We start from the raw sequence: 13,087 nt of genomic DNA on the forward strand, positions 1-13,087 counted from the left end.
TAAAGCCTCTTGCGTATTGCATAAAAAAAGAAAGAAAGAAATAAACAACAAGCAAAACACATAATGAGGGGATGCTGGAAATAGAAAAACTGGGTAAATGATCAGGAACCTCTGATGTAAGCATAACCAATAGAATGCAAGAGATGGAAGAGAGAACCTAAGGTGTTAAAGACACCTTATAGAGTCATCGACCAAAGAAAATCTCAAGTCCAGCAAGTCCCTAACACAAAATATCCAGGGAATATGGGACACCTTGAAAAGACCAAACCTAAGACTAATTGGTATAGAAGAAGGTGAAGAAATTCAGTTAAAGGTACAGAAAACATATTCAACAAAATCCTAGAAGAAAATGTCCCCAACCTAAAGAAGGATATGCCTATGAAAGTACAAGAAACTTTCAGAACACCAAATAGATTGGACCACAAATAGAAAACCCTTGCCACATAATAATCAAAACACTAAACTTACAGAATAAAGAAAAAATATTAAGAACAGCAAAAGAAAATGGCCAAGTAACATATGAAGGCAGACCTATCCAAATTACATCCGACTTCTCAATGGAAACTTTGAAAGCTAGAAGATCATGGATAGGTGTTCTACAAAGGCTAAGGGAACATGGATGCCAGCCTAGACTACTGTATACAGCAAAGCTTTCAATCACTATAGATGTAGAAAAAAAGATAGTCCATGACAAAACCAGATTTAAGCAATGCATATACACAAATCCAGCATTACAGAAATTACTGGAAGGAAAACTCCAATGCAATGAAGATAACTATGCTCAAAAAACCATGGGCAATAGATAATCCCACTTTACCAAACACAAAAAATGTGGGGAAATCCACACACAAAAACACCACCATCAACAAATTCAAAACAAAAAATAATCAACAATCAATGGTCATTAATTTCCCTCAATGTCAGTTGTCTTAACTTGCTTATAAAAAGATACAGGTTAACAGAATGGATACAAAGAGAGAATACATCCTTCTATTATATACAAGAAATACATCTCACCCTCAAAGACAGACAGTACCTCAGAGTAAAGGGTTAGGAAAAGATTTTCCAGTCAAATGGACCCAAGAAACAAGCCGGTGTAGCAGCCCTAATATCTAACAAATTAGACTTCAAACTAAAATCAATCAAAAGAGATGAAGAAGCGCATTTCATACTCATCACAGGAAAAGTCCATCAAGATGAAGTCTCAATCCTGAATATCCATGCCCCAAATACACAGGCACCCACATTTGTAAAAGAAATATTACTAAAGCTTAAATCACACATAAAACCTGACACACTTATAGTAGGAGACTTCAACACACCACTCTCACCCTAGATAGGACCACCAGAAAGAAAATTAACAAACAAAACAAAACAAAACAAAACAAAAGAACTAACAGAGGTTATGACCCAATTGGGTTTAACAGATATCTACAGAACATTCCATGTGAACACAAAAGAATATACCTTCTTCTCAGCACCTCATGGAACCTTCTCAAAAATTGACCACATAATCAGCAACTTAGCAAACCTTCCCAGATACAAAATTTGGAATATCCCCGTATATCTTATCAGACCACCATGCTTTAAAGTTAGAATTGAACAACAACACAAATTGCAGAAACCCTACAAACTCATGGAACTTGAATAATGCACAATTGCACCATTACTGGGTCAAGGAAGAAATAAAAAAGAAATTAAATCCTTCCTAGAATATAATGAGAATGAAGCAAGAACATATCCAACTTATAGGACACTTTGAAAGCAGTGCTAAGAGGAAAGTTCATAACACTAAGTGCTCACATGAAGAAAGTGGAGAATAGTCACACTAGAGAATTAACAGTGCAACTGAAAATTGTAGACCATAAGGAAGCAAACAATGTCTGGAGGAGTAAATGCCAGGAAATAATTAAATTGAGGGCTGAAATCATTAAACTAGAAACTAGGAAATCACTACAAAGGCTCAATGAAACAAAGAGTTGGTTCTTCGAGAACGTCAACAAGGTATAGAAATCTTTATCCAAACTAACCAAAAGGCAGAGAGAAAGCATGCTAATTAACAAAATCAGGAATGAAAAGGGGGGACATAACAACGGACACTGAGGAAATCCAGAGAACCATCAGATTATAATTTGAAAACCTGTACTCCATAAAATTAGAAAATATAAAGGAAATTAGCAAATTTATGGATAGATATCACTTACCAAAATTAAATCAAGAACAGATAAGCAGTTTAAGTCGACCTACAACCCCTAATGAAACAGAAGTAGTCATCAGAAGCCTCCCAACCAAAAAAAAAAAAAAAAAAAAAAAAAAAAAAAAAAAAAAAAGCCCAGGGCCAGAATTCTACTGTAGAATTCTACCAGAAATTCAAACAAGAGCTAATACAAGTATTCCTCAAATTATTCCACACAATAGAAGCAGAAGGTTCATTGCCAAACTCATTTTTACAAGGCTACAATCACTTTGATACCCAAGCCACACAAAGATATAACTAAAAAGAGAACTACAGACCAATATCCCTCATGAACATCAATCCAAAAATACTCAACAAAATATTGGCAAATCAAATCCAAGAACACATCAGAAAAATCATCCACTATGATTAAGTAGGCTTCATCCCAGGAATGCAGGGATGGTTCAACATACGAAAATGTGTCAACCTAATCCACCAGATAAACAAACTGAAAAAGAAAAACCACATGATCATCTCGCTAGATGCTGAAAAAGACTTTGACAAAATCCAACATCCCTTCATGATAAAGGTCTTGGAGAGATCAGGGATAACAGGAACATACCTAAACATGATAAAAGCAATATATAGCAAACCAACAGCCAACATCAACCTAAATGGAGAGAAACTCAAAGCGATTCCTCTAAATTCAGGAACAAGGAATAAGACAAGGCTTTCCACTCTCTCCATATCTCTTCAGTATTGGACTTGAAGTTCAACCAAGAGCAATAAGACAACAAATTAGATCAAGGGCATACAAATTGGAAAGGAAGAAGTCAAACTTTCACTGTTAGCAGATGATATGATGCTTCACATAAGTGACCCGAGAAACTCTACCAGGGAACTACTACAGCTTATAAAAACCTTCAGCAAAGTGGCAGGATAGAAGATTAACTCAAAAAATCAATAGCCCTACTGTATGCAGAAGATAAATATGCTGAGATATAAATAAGAGAAACAGCACCATTTACTATAGCAACTAACAACATAAAATATCTTGGAATAACACTAACCAAAACAAAAAAGACATGTCTAGTAAGAATTTGAGTCTTTCAAGAAAGAAATTAAAGAATATACCAGAAAATGGAAAGATCTCCCATGCTCTTGGATAGGTAAGATCAACATAATAAAAATGGCAATCTTGACAAATGCAACATACAGATTCAAAGACTTCCCTACAAAATCCCAACACAATTCTTCACAGACCTTGAAAGAAGAATACTCAACTTCTTATGGAAAAACAATAGAATCAGGATAGCCAAACAACTATGTACACTAAAGGAACTTCCAGAGGTATAACCATCCCTGACTTCAGGCTATCTTATAGAGCCATTGTCCTGAAACAGCTTGTTATTGGCACAAAATAGACAGGTTGACCAATGGAATCGAATTGAAAACCCCAATATTAACCAACACACCTATGGACACCTGATGTTTGATAAAGAAACTAAAGGTATACAATGGAAAAAAGAAAGCATCTTCAATAAATGGTGTTGGCATAACTGGATTTGGACATGTAGAAGATAGCAGATAGAAACATATCTATCACCATGCACAAGACTTAAGTGCAAATGGATCAAAGACTTCAACATAAATTCAGCCACATTTACCCTCCTAGAAGAGAAGGCAGTTGGTGCCCCTGAACAAATTGGTACAGGAGACTCCTTTCTAAACATTGAGATTGACAATTAATAAATGGGACCTCCTGAATCTTTGAAGTTTCTTAAGGCAAAGGACACAGTCATCAAGACAAAATGCCAGTGCACAGAATGGGAAAAGATCTTCACTAACCCCTCATCTGACAGAGGGCTGATCACCAAAATATAAAATGAACACAAAAAGATAGCCACCAAAATACCAAATAATTCAATTAAAAAGTGTTGTGCATAACTAAATAGAGAATTCTCAACAGAGGAATCTAAAATGGCTGAAAGACACTGGAGAAAGTGCTCAACATCCTTAGCCATCAGGAAAATTTAGCTTAAAACCACTCTGAGATACCATCTTCCTCCTATCAGAATGGCCAAAATCAATAACACCAATGAGAGTCTATGCTGGAGAGGATGTGGAGAAATAGGTGTACTCCTCCATTGCTGATGGGAATACAAACTTGTACAACCATGTATGGTGGTTTCATAGGAAAATCGGAATCAGCCTACCTCAAGATCCAGCAATTCCTCTCTTGGGCATATACCCAAAGAATGCACATTCATATAATAAAGACATGTTCAGCTATATTCATAGCAGCATTATTTGTAATAGCCGGAACATGGAAGCAACCTAGATGCCCCTCAACTGAAGAATGGATTGAGAAAATGTGGTACATTTACACAATGGAGTACTACCCAGTAGAAAAATACAATGGAATCTTAAAATTCACAGGCAAATGGATGGAACTAGAAGAAACCATCCTGAGTGAGGTAACCCAGTCACAAAAATCAACATAGTATGTGCTCATTCATATATGAGTTTTAGACATAGAGTAAAGGATTACCAGTCTACAATCCACACTGCTAGAGGAGGTAGGAAACAAGGAGGACACAAAGAGAAGATTACATACTCCCTCGAAGAAGGGGTGGGGGACAAGTACCCCTGAACAAAATGGGAGCACGGGGCATGGGTGGAGAGGAAGGAGGTGGGAAGGGACGAATGGGAGGGCGGAGGAGAACAAGAAGACTGAGACAGGAGAAGAATATAGGAGGGAAATAAAGTAGATGCCTTGATAGTGGAAGACTGTACAAGTTTGGAGAGAGGTCTGTCACAGGGGAAATGTTAGGTGATCCACAGGTATGATCCCAACTAAGAATTCATGTTATCATGGAGAAAATGCCATTGATGCCCTTTGCCCATAATGAGATTGTTGTCTACCTTGGTTACCATTCCTAGAGCCTTCATCCAGTAGTTGACTGAAGCAGAAACAGGCACCCACAGCTAAGCACTGAATCATACACCTGGAATCCAATTGTGTAGAGGGAAGAGTGATGAACAAAGGTGTCAAAACCAGGCTGGGGAAACCCACAGAAACAGCTGATGTGAGCAAGGGGAGATCATGGCCTCCAGACTGATAGCTGGGAAAACAATTTAGGATTGAACCAAGCACCCTGAACGTGGGTGTAAGTTAGGAGGCCTGAGCAATCTATGGAGCCTCTGGTATAGGATCAGTGCTTATTCTTAGCATACCAATGGAATTTGGGAGCCCATTCCACATAGAAGGATACTTTCTCAGCCTAGACACATGGGGGAGGGCCTAGGCCCTGCTCCAAATGTTATGGCAGACTTAAGATCCACCATGGAAAGCCTCAACCTCCCCGGGAAGCTATAAAGGGATGGGATCAGGGGTCAGTGGGTGGCAGTTGATGAGGTGAAGTAAAGGGTATTCGGAGTGACATGTAAAACAAGCTTGTTTCTAATTTAAATTTAAGAAGTCACCAAAAAAGAATTATAGCTCTTAAGGTATATGAAGGACCTTAGAAAGCATATTCTCTAACATTTTAATTGAGAAAATTAAATCCAGACAAACGTGCCTGTTTAGGTTCACAAAACAAATAAATAAGCAAGCAAACTCAACCTAGTAAATCAGAGCTTAACAAACAGTTGATTGTAAAGATACTAATTAAAATTAAAGAGTGATTTTTTTGTGTTATATTGCTTTTTAAAAATTGTGTTTTTCTCAAGAGTGCTTTTAAAATGTCTTGATTTTATTCTAGAGGATTAGAAATTTAAACTTCAATGCATGTCTTTCCATTTAATTAATTAAGCACATTTTTATAAATAGCTCATCATTCATAATAAATATTCCTCTAAAATGTGATAGGCCATACTTTGTTTAAAGGGATATTTAGTAAATATTTTCATCTATGTGACAACTGAACACTGCCTTTGTACTACTACAGCCATGTATAATCTAGAAAGTGATGTATGTAACTATGTCCCTATAAAATCTTATTTACAAAAATGTGGCAGTGATCATAATTTGGCCCATGTGTCTAATTTCCTTAACCTCCTTCTTTAAAGTGTTTTAAGTTTGCAGAGCATCCATAAATTTTCCTCAGAACTGTAAAGGTATATAGGTTCCAAAGTGAGATGATGATCATGTACTATAGGAACCATGTCTTAATATGTTCTTGTTAAAGTTAATATTGATTTCCATGTAGAATTAGAAATCTAGGTTATGCATATTGGCTCAGTATGTTCATTTGTTAGTACCCTATTTCACTTTGAAAAATCTTATATAATTATTTAAATCTCCTGCAAAGATAGTATCCCTTAAGTCTTAGTAACTTCATAATATTTGGGATGTTTTCAAAATCGTCTATGTATTCATTTGGGCACATAATTATCCCCAAACACATATCTTGTTGCTTTATTTTTCACCCAATTTCAAAATGGAAGATTAAACAAATGAGACACAATGAGCTATGTTGTTAAACAAGATGCTTAAATTAGCTCTGGGAGGAATTTATGAGCAAACAATGGTGTCAGAAAGGGACTTTGGTCACAAAACTGGTGCTGAAAAAGAAAATACTTCAAAATTCATGGAATCTTTATTTTCCTACTTGTATATGAAAGAAGAGAAATGCTTAACATTTTTGATATCCTCCTGAGAACTTCAGATATTAAAAGCAGAACATTGCCAACACTTTGAAGGCCAGATATATTTGGGTGGTCTTCTTGTCCCCATGCATTATTTTCCAAAACTACAATTTAATAACTCATTTAGAAGTTCTTTCCTAAATGTAAATTTCGTTAATATGATTCTATGGTAAATAAGGTTCTAGCTTCATCATTTTGTTAGCTATCTGTGTTAATTTTTGTGACCTACTTCCCCTCTCTGGGCTTCTGTTGCTTCCTTTTCTTACATAAGGTTGTAATCTGTGTGTTGGCAATGCAATGAAACTGTATAAGCTACACACACACACACACACACACACACACACACACACACACACACACACACACATATTACAGTTTATTTTGTATAAAAACTTATTTTTCTTAGCATTTTAGTAGTAACTTCATATTTCAGGTAGTTTACAGAATATGGTAAATGTAATCGATTTGAATGCCTCTATCTTTTATTGCAAATTATAGGAAGTCAAAGGATCAATCTATATCCTTCTGTCTCAAACACATTTTAAGGGTCTGGTTAAGTATCTTGTTGTCTTAGACAAAGTGGGAAGAATACTATAAAGACATAAAATTGTAAGCAATATGTAGGCTATTTATCCCTTGCAAGTATTTATGACATTAAACTTGATATGAGCAGTTGTTTCCAGGTGTTACTTGTGTGTGAATAATTTTTACCTCAGAAACTGCAGGTGCTTTTCATCCCAGCATAAGTGTTCTTTATCCAATGCCAATATAAACTTTAAAACTTAGTGTATCCCTCCAAAGACTTGAAATATTAGAAATGGGTTTTAAGGAAGCAATAATAACGTTAATCCCTTCTCAGTATATTTCATTATACTTCATCATTCACAAAGCCCTTTGAGTCAAACAGGACAGGTGGTAGCATTCTTTCTTTATAGGTGGAGAAACTGAGGCTATTAAATGTGATGAAGACCTTTCTAGACTGAAAACAAATTAATGGAATTAACATGATTAAAATCCAGGTGAGTTTTAAGGTATTTTTAATACCATTATATTCTATTTCATGGCTCAGAAAAACAATATCCTTAAGAGAACTCAGTGAGGCGAAAACCTAGATTTAAATATAAAAATTGTTAATCATTATTTTAGTTAATACAGACACCTATGCTTTAAAAATAAATTTGTTGTGTATATCTGGAGTTTCTAATATTATACTATATTTTGCACAGTGTTTCTGTGTTGTTACTGTAGCCAAACAGGGTAACCCATCTGACATAATTGCATTTTTGTGACAAGAACTGCTAAAATATACTTATAAATTCTAATATTATATAATAATTTTGAAACCTTACAGTAGGTCTTTAAACTTGTGCATCCTCTACATATGGTATTTTAATATAGTTTAACATACATTTCCTCTTCTTTCTACTCCTTTTTCTTGTCCATGGTAACCATTGTTCCACTGTCTATTTTTGTCAAAGTTATATATATGATATCTTTATCATACCTATGACTATGTACAATGAGTATTTAGCAATAAAACATTTTAAAAATTAAAAAGTAAGGAAACTAAGTGAAATTGTGTTGTATTCTTTTAATTTCTGTAATTCATTTAATGTATCACATTATCCTTCAAGTAAATGATTATGTCAAATGGAAGAAACTCATTTTTAAAGAAAGTACTTTTATAAATATCAAAAATATATTTTTTTATTCAAGGCAATTTCAGTAGCAATCTATGTCCTAAAAGAATGAACACATCAAGGAAGTTAATAGGTGTGATTCAAGATAAGTAAATCTCTGGCAATCTAAAGTAAGAGTGATCAAGGACACATGTGGCTTATAAAGTTTCCTTTTTGCATGGTAATTTTTTTAATGTAGCTTAATGTATAACAAGTGCCATCCTGCAGAGTGCCAGTGTCCTTGCCAAAACGAAACATACTTACTCAAAATTTAGTAGTAGTATCTAGTCTGACAAGATCTTAATACACAACTGTATCTGGAAAACCACATAATTAATAATGTTTTTGCAATTCAAATAATAATTTAGTATGAAATATTTCACCCCCGATAGAAGATAAATGATTCTTCTTAAGTTGATTTTAATTAGAACAACATGTAGTGGGTATTCACATTGCTTCCCTCTTGAGATTTAAATTCACAAGAAAATTGAAAACAATTTTAAAATGTATTTCCTTTTATGTGCATTATGCTTTTCATTCTTCTTCCCTGCTTGGGATTTAACACAGTCTTTTAACTAAAAGCTTAACATTTATCCCCATAAGCACTAATATTGAAAAATCTCCAAATATTTAAGCCCATAAAATGTTCAAAATTCATTTAAATATAAAGGTGGTGAAATGTGTTTTGTAACTGGTTTGAAGGATTTATGTAGTTTTAATGTTGCTACTAATTATCATTAATTTAACATCAATGTGGTGCCAGCTTCTATAAAAAATGGAACCCACACAATGTCAAATTTAAAAGCTAATACATTGGACTAAATATCAAAACAAAATTGTCTTGACTTCACCATATAACTAATGAAAATTGTTTCCAACAATTTCTACTATACAACAAATAAATATCAGTATGTTTAACAAAGATTTTTGAGAAGCTAAATGCATTCTAATATCAATTCTCAGACACAATGAATGGAATTAGAATTTGATACCATAAGATAAAGGTTATTAACAAATCTGCTTTAACTTCATATGTCATATGTAAGTGGCCTTCCTTATTTACCTTCATTTCTATCCTTATACAAATCTGAGGTTTTTCAAAATCTCTCATATTCTACATAACTCAAAAAGTTCAGAAAGCACTAGGATTATGACTGCCATATTTTGATACAGTTATAAGTAATCAAATAAAATGTATATAGGGTAAAGTCTGGAAAAGTTCCAAACACAAGGACTCCTTTGCTTATGAAGCCAGGGTGTGTAACCCTCAGAGTATACTGATATATCCCACAATGAGGAATCTTATGTAGGGTTTCATTACATAATCATGGTTGATAAAATGGTCATAGGTCATATGTTTTCAACTCAATATGTCACTTTCAATGCCAGAAGTCAGGTTCCCAACTGGTGGTGTCATGTGAGGATGTTTAGGTGGTACAAGTTTGCTAGACTAAGTACATCATTGAAGATGGGCTTTTAGATTACTTAACATTTCCCTACTTTCAGTTTGCTCTCTCTTGTTTCATGCTTCCTTTTGAAGATGTGTGTGTACTCTCTGCTATCTGCTCCTGCCACCATTCTTATCTCTTGTTGCCACATTACCACAGCATTAAGATGAACTTTATTTATTGGCTGTCTGTAATATAGACCAGATTGGCCTTGAATTCAACAAAATCCACGTGCTTTTGTCTCTGCTTCTGCTCTAGAGTGCTAGAATTAAAGGCATTTGCTATCATGTCCAGCTTATGGTAGACTATGCCAGAACCCTATGCCAAATATAAATCTCTTTGTTAAGTTGCCTTTAGTCATGGTGTTTTATCACAGTAACAGAAAGTAACTAATACAATAGCTTCTATGGTTTTGAAGCGTTTTCCTTCTATCTGTAGTTTTTCTAGAATTTTATATCATATAGGGATATTATATTTTGTCAATGGACCTTACTCTAATATTCAGTACTTTAAAAGCAGAAAACAGTAAGCAACAATTATTTAATAGATATTTTTGTTAGATGTTAATTTTATAATTTTGAGTTTTGTGCACTAAGGTGCCAGAAAACTAATCCATTAAAATAATGGACTAATGGTTAAAATCATGTTTATTGTTCAGATTAATAAAATACCAGTATAAACTAATAATTGCATTTATCAAATTTATTTTGTATCTTAATTTGTAAATAATTCATGTATTCCTTTGGTGCTATTTCAGTGTTTACATAAACTGCCACAAGTTCAATGTATATTTTTACTTTGGTGACTATTGAAATCATACAGAAAAAAATCTCTTTCTTTGTGATGGGATCTCATGTAGTCCAGGCTGATCTCTGATTCACTGAGTGTCTGAGTCTGTTCTCTACCTCCAGATATTTATGTCTATACTTCTATGTGCTGAGATTACATGTATTAATCAACACTGGGCCTCAAAGCAAAAATTTAAATAAGCATTTATAGTAAGATACAATACACTTTCTTTTGTTTTTTCAAGGCAGGGTTTCACTGTGTAGCCCTGGCTGTCTTGGAACTCACTCAGTAAACCAGGCTGGCCTCACGGAGATATGCCTGCCTCTGCCTCCAGCATGTTGGGATTCAAGTTGTGTGCCAACATCATCCAGCTATTGCATTTTTGAAATAAGAAACTATCAAGGTTGAGAAACTTTGTCACATATCAGTTAAGACTTTAAGCCCAAATACTAATAACTGCTATGTCATTAGCTAAAGGTACATGGAAAAAACACTTAACATACATTTCTCTCATTTTCAATATGGGAATAGTACTATTAAAACATTTAATTCATTAAAAACACTGTTAAAAAGTTTAATCATAGCCACAGAAACATTTTAAGCACTCAAAATTGTCAGCTATTGACAGATTTATTATGAAATATCCCAATTTTCTCACAGGTTTGAAGCTAAACATGTACTTAACCTCTAAACTTCTCACTATAGTGCTCTGGGTAGCAACTTCAAATTACTGATGCTGACTCTCACATTGAAACCTGATTATTTCAATTCCTATATTAATGTCATATCCATGCTGTTGACTGGATGATCCTTGGAGTTGGTGATTGATGGAGTAAGACTTGCTGCTTATGATTCTAGCAGTTATGTACAATTTAGTTATGTACGATTACCATAATGTGGTAATTTAACACATTTTTAATGTAATAGTCTGATATTATTATAAACAGTAACTTTTACCTAGAAAGATTTTTACCTTGGTCATTAACTAATTATTAGAAATATGAAATTTCATTTAAGAAGAATAAATTAAAAATGGTTAGCTTAAGGTAGACAACCTTCAAAGGATTCATTTCCAAAACATCAAGCTGTATACTGTAAGTATATAATTTTATTTATCATTTAAAAATAGTTGATTTGTAGTTCTAGTTACAACAATTAAGTAACTAAATGTCCTAAAATATTCTCTTTACATTTAGAAATGAGATTTTAAATCTCATTTAAATTTAAATTTTAAATCTCAATGCAAGACCACCTAACAGAATAAGGAAATATAAGTCTCACAAAGAAGGGAAATTCAAAACCAGTGCAATAACAGAGCTGAAGCTGCAGCTGTCCTAGGAAGACTATGCTGGCTTCAGTGATCAAAGCAGCAAGCACTTTAGTGGTCTTGAGATTACACAAAGTGAGGAACTAGAGTGAAGGTTGTCTTCTAAAACCAGGTATCATGAATCATACTGTTTCAGTGAGCCATAGATAATAAATGTTCTATAAGAAAAAGATAATAAAAATGGTTTGTATTATTTATTTTTATCCTTCACTACAAGCATTAAATAAATAAAATCTCTAAAAATGAACAACTATTGGCCTTTCCTCACCTGGAGAGAGGATTTTAATTTAGATTACCTTTGCCATGATGCCAATAAATTAAAATTAATGTCTTTAGTTTGATGATGTATCTCTATTCTTTGGAAGAAGCAATGCAGACATCACTGAAGCAAAAGTTTCCCAGCAACAGGCAGGGATTTCCTAGAAGTCAGTGTTTGCAACTATGTATCCATAAACAATTAGCATCATTAATATCATTTGCAACTTTTTGTTAGTCCCTATTCTTTTTTTCTGCTTGTGGACAGAAATCATTTTATTTTTTTTTCATTCACTTATTTAGCTCATAAATTAAGTCATGCACAATTATGATACAGGATACAGTATGTTCACAATGGCATGGCTAAATCAAACCAATTAATATGTTATATCACACATATTCATCATTTTTGTTTTGAGAACACTTAAAGTATACTATCTCACAACTTTTAAAATATAGCATATTGTTATCAACTATATTTATCATGCTCTCAGTAGACCTCAAGACTTCAGAAAGTCCATGCCTCTTGTCCAACTGCAGTTTTATATCCTTAAACCAATCGTTTCCCCATTGTTAAAAGACTCACATTGAAGACTAATAGCCACAATTCTGCTCTCTGTTCCCATAAGTTCATCATTTCTAGGTTACACATAAAATTGAAATTGTGTGACATTTGTCTTCCAGTGTGTCACTTATTCTTTTTGCAAGCATATAACTTTACTACTTACTAAAGCTGAAATCAAATTTGCATGCACAGGTAAGC

This window comes from Cricetulus griseus, chromosome X (assembly GCF_003668045.3).
Source record: "Cricetulus griseus strain 17A/GY chromosome X, alternate assembly CriGri-PICRH-1.0, whole genome shotgun sequence".
NCBI lineage: Eukaryota > Metazoa > Chordata > Mammalia > Rodentia > Cricetidae > Cricetulus > Cricetulus griseus.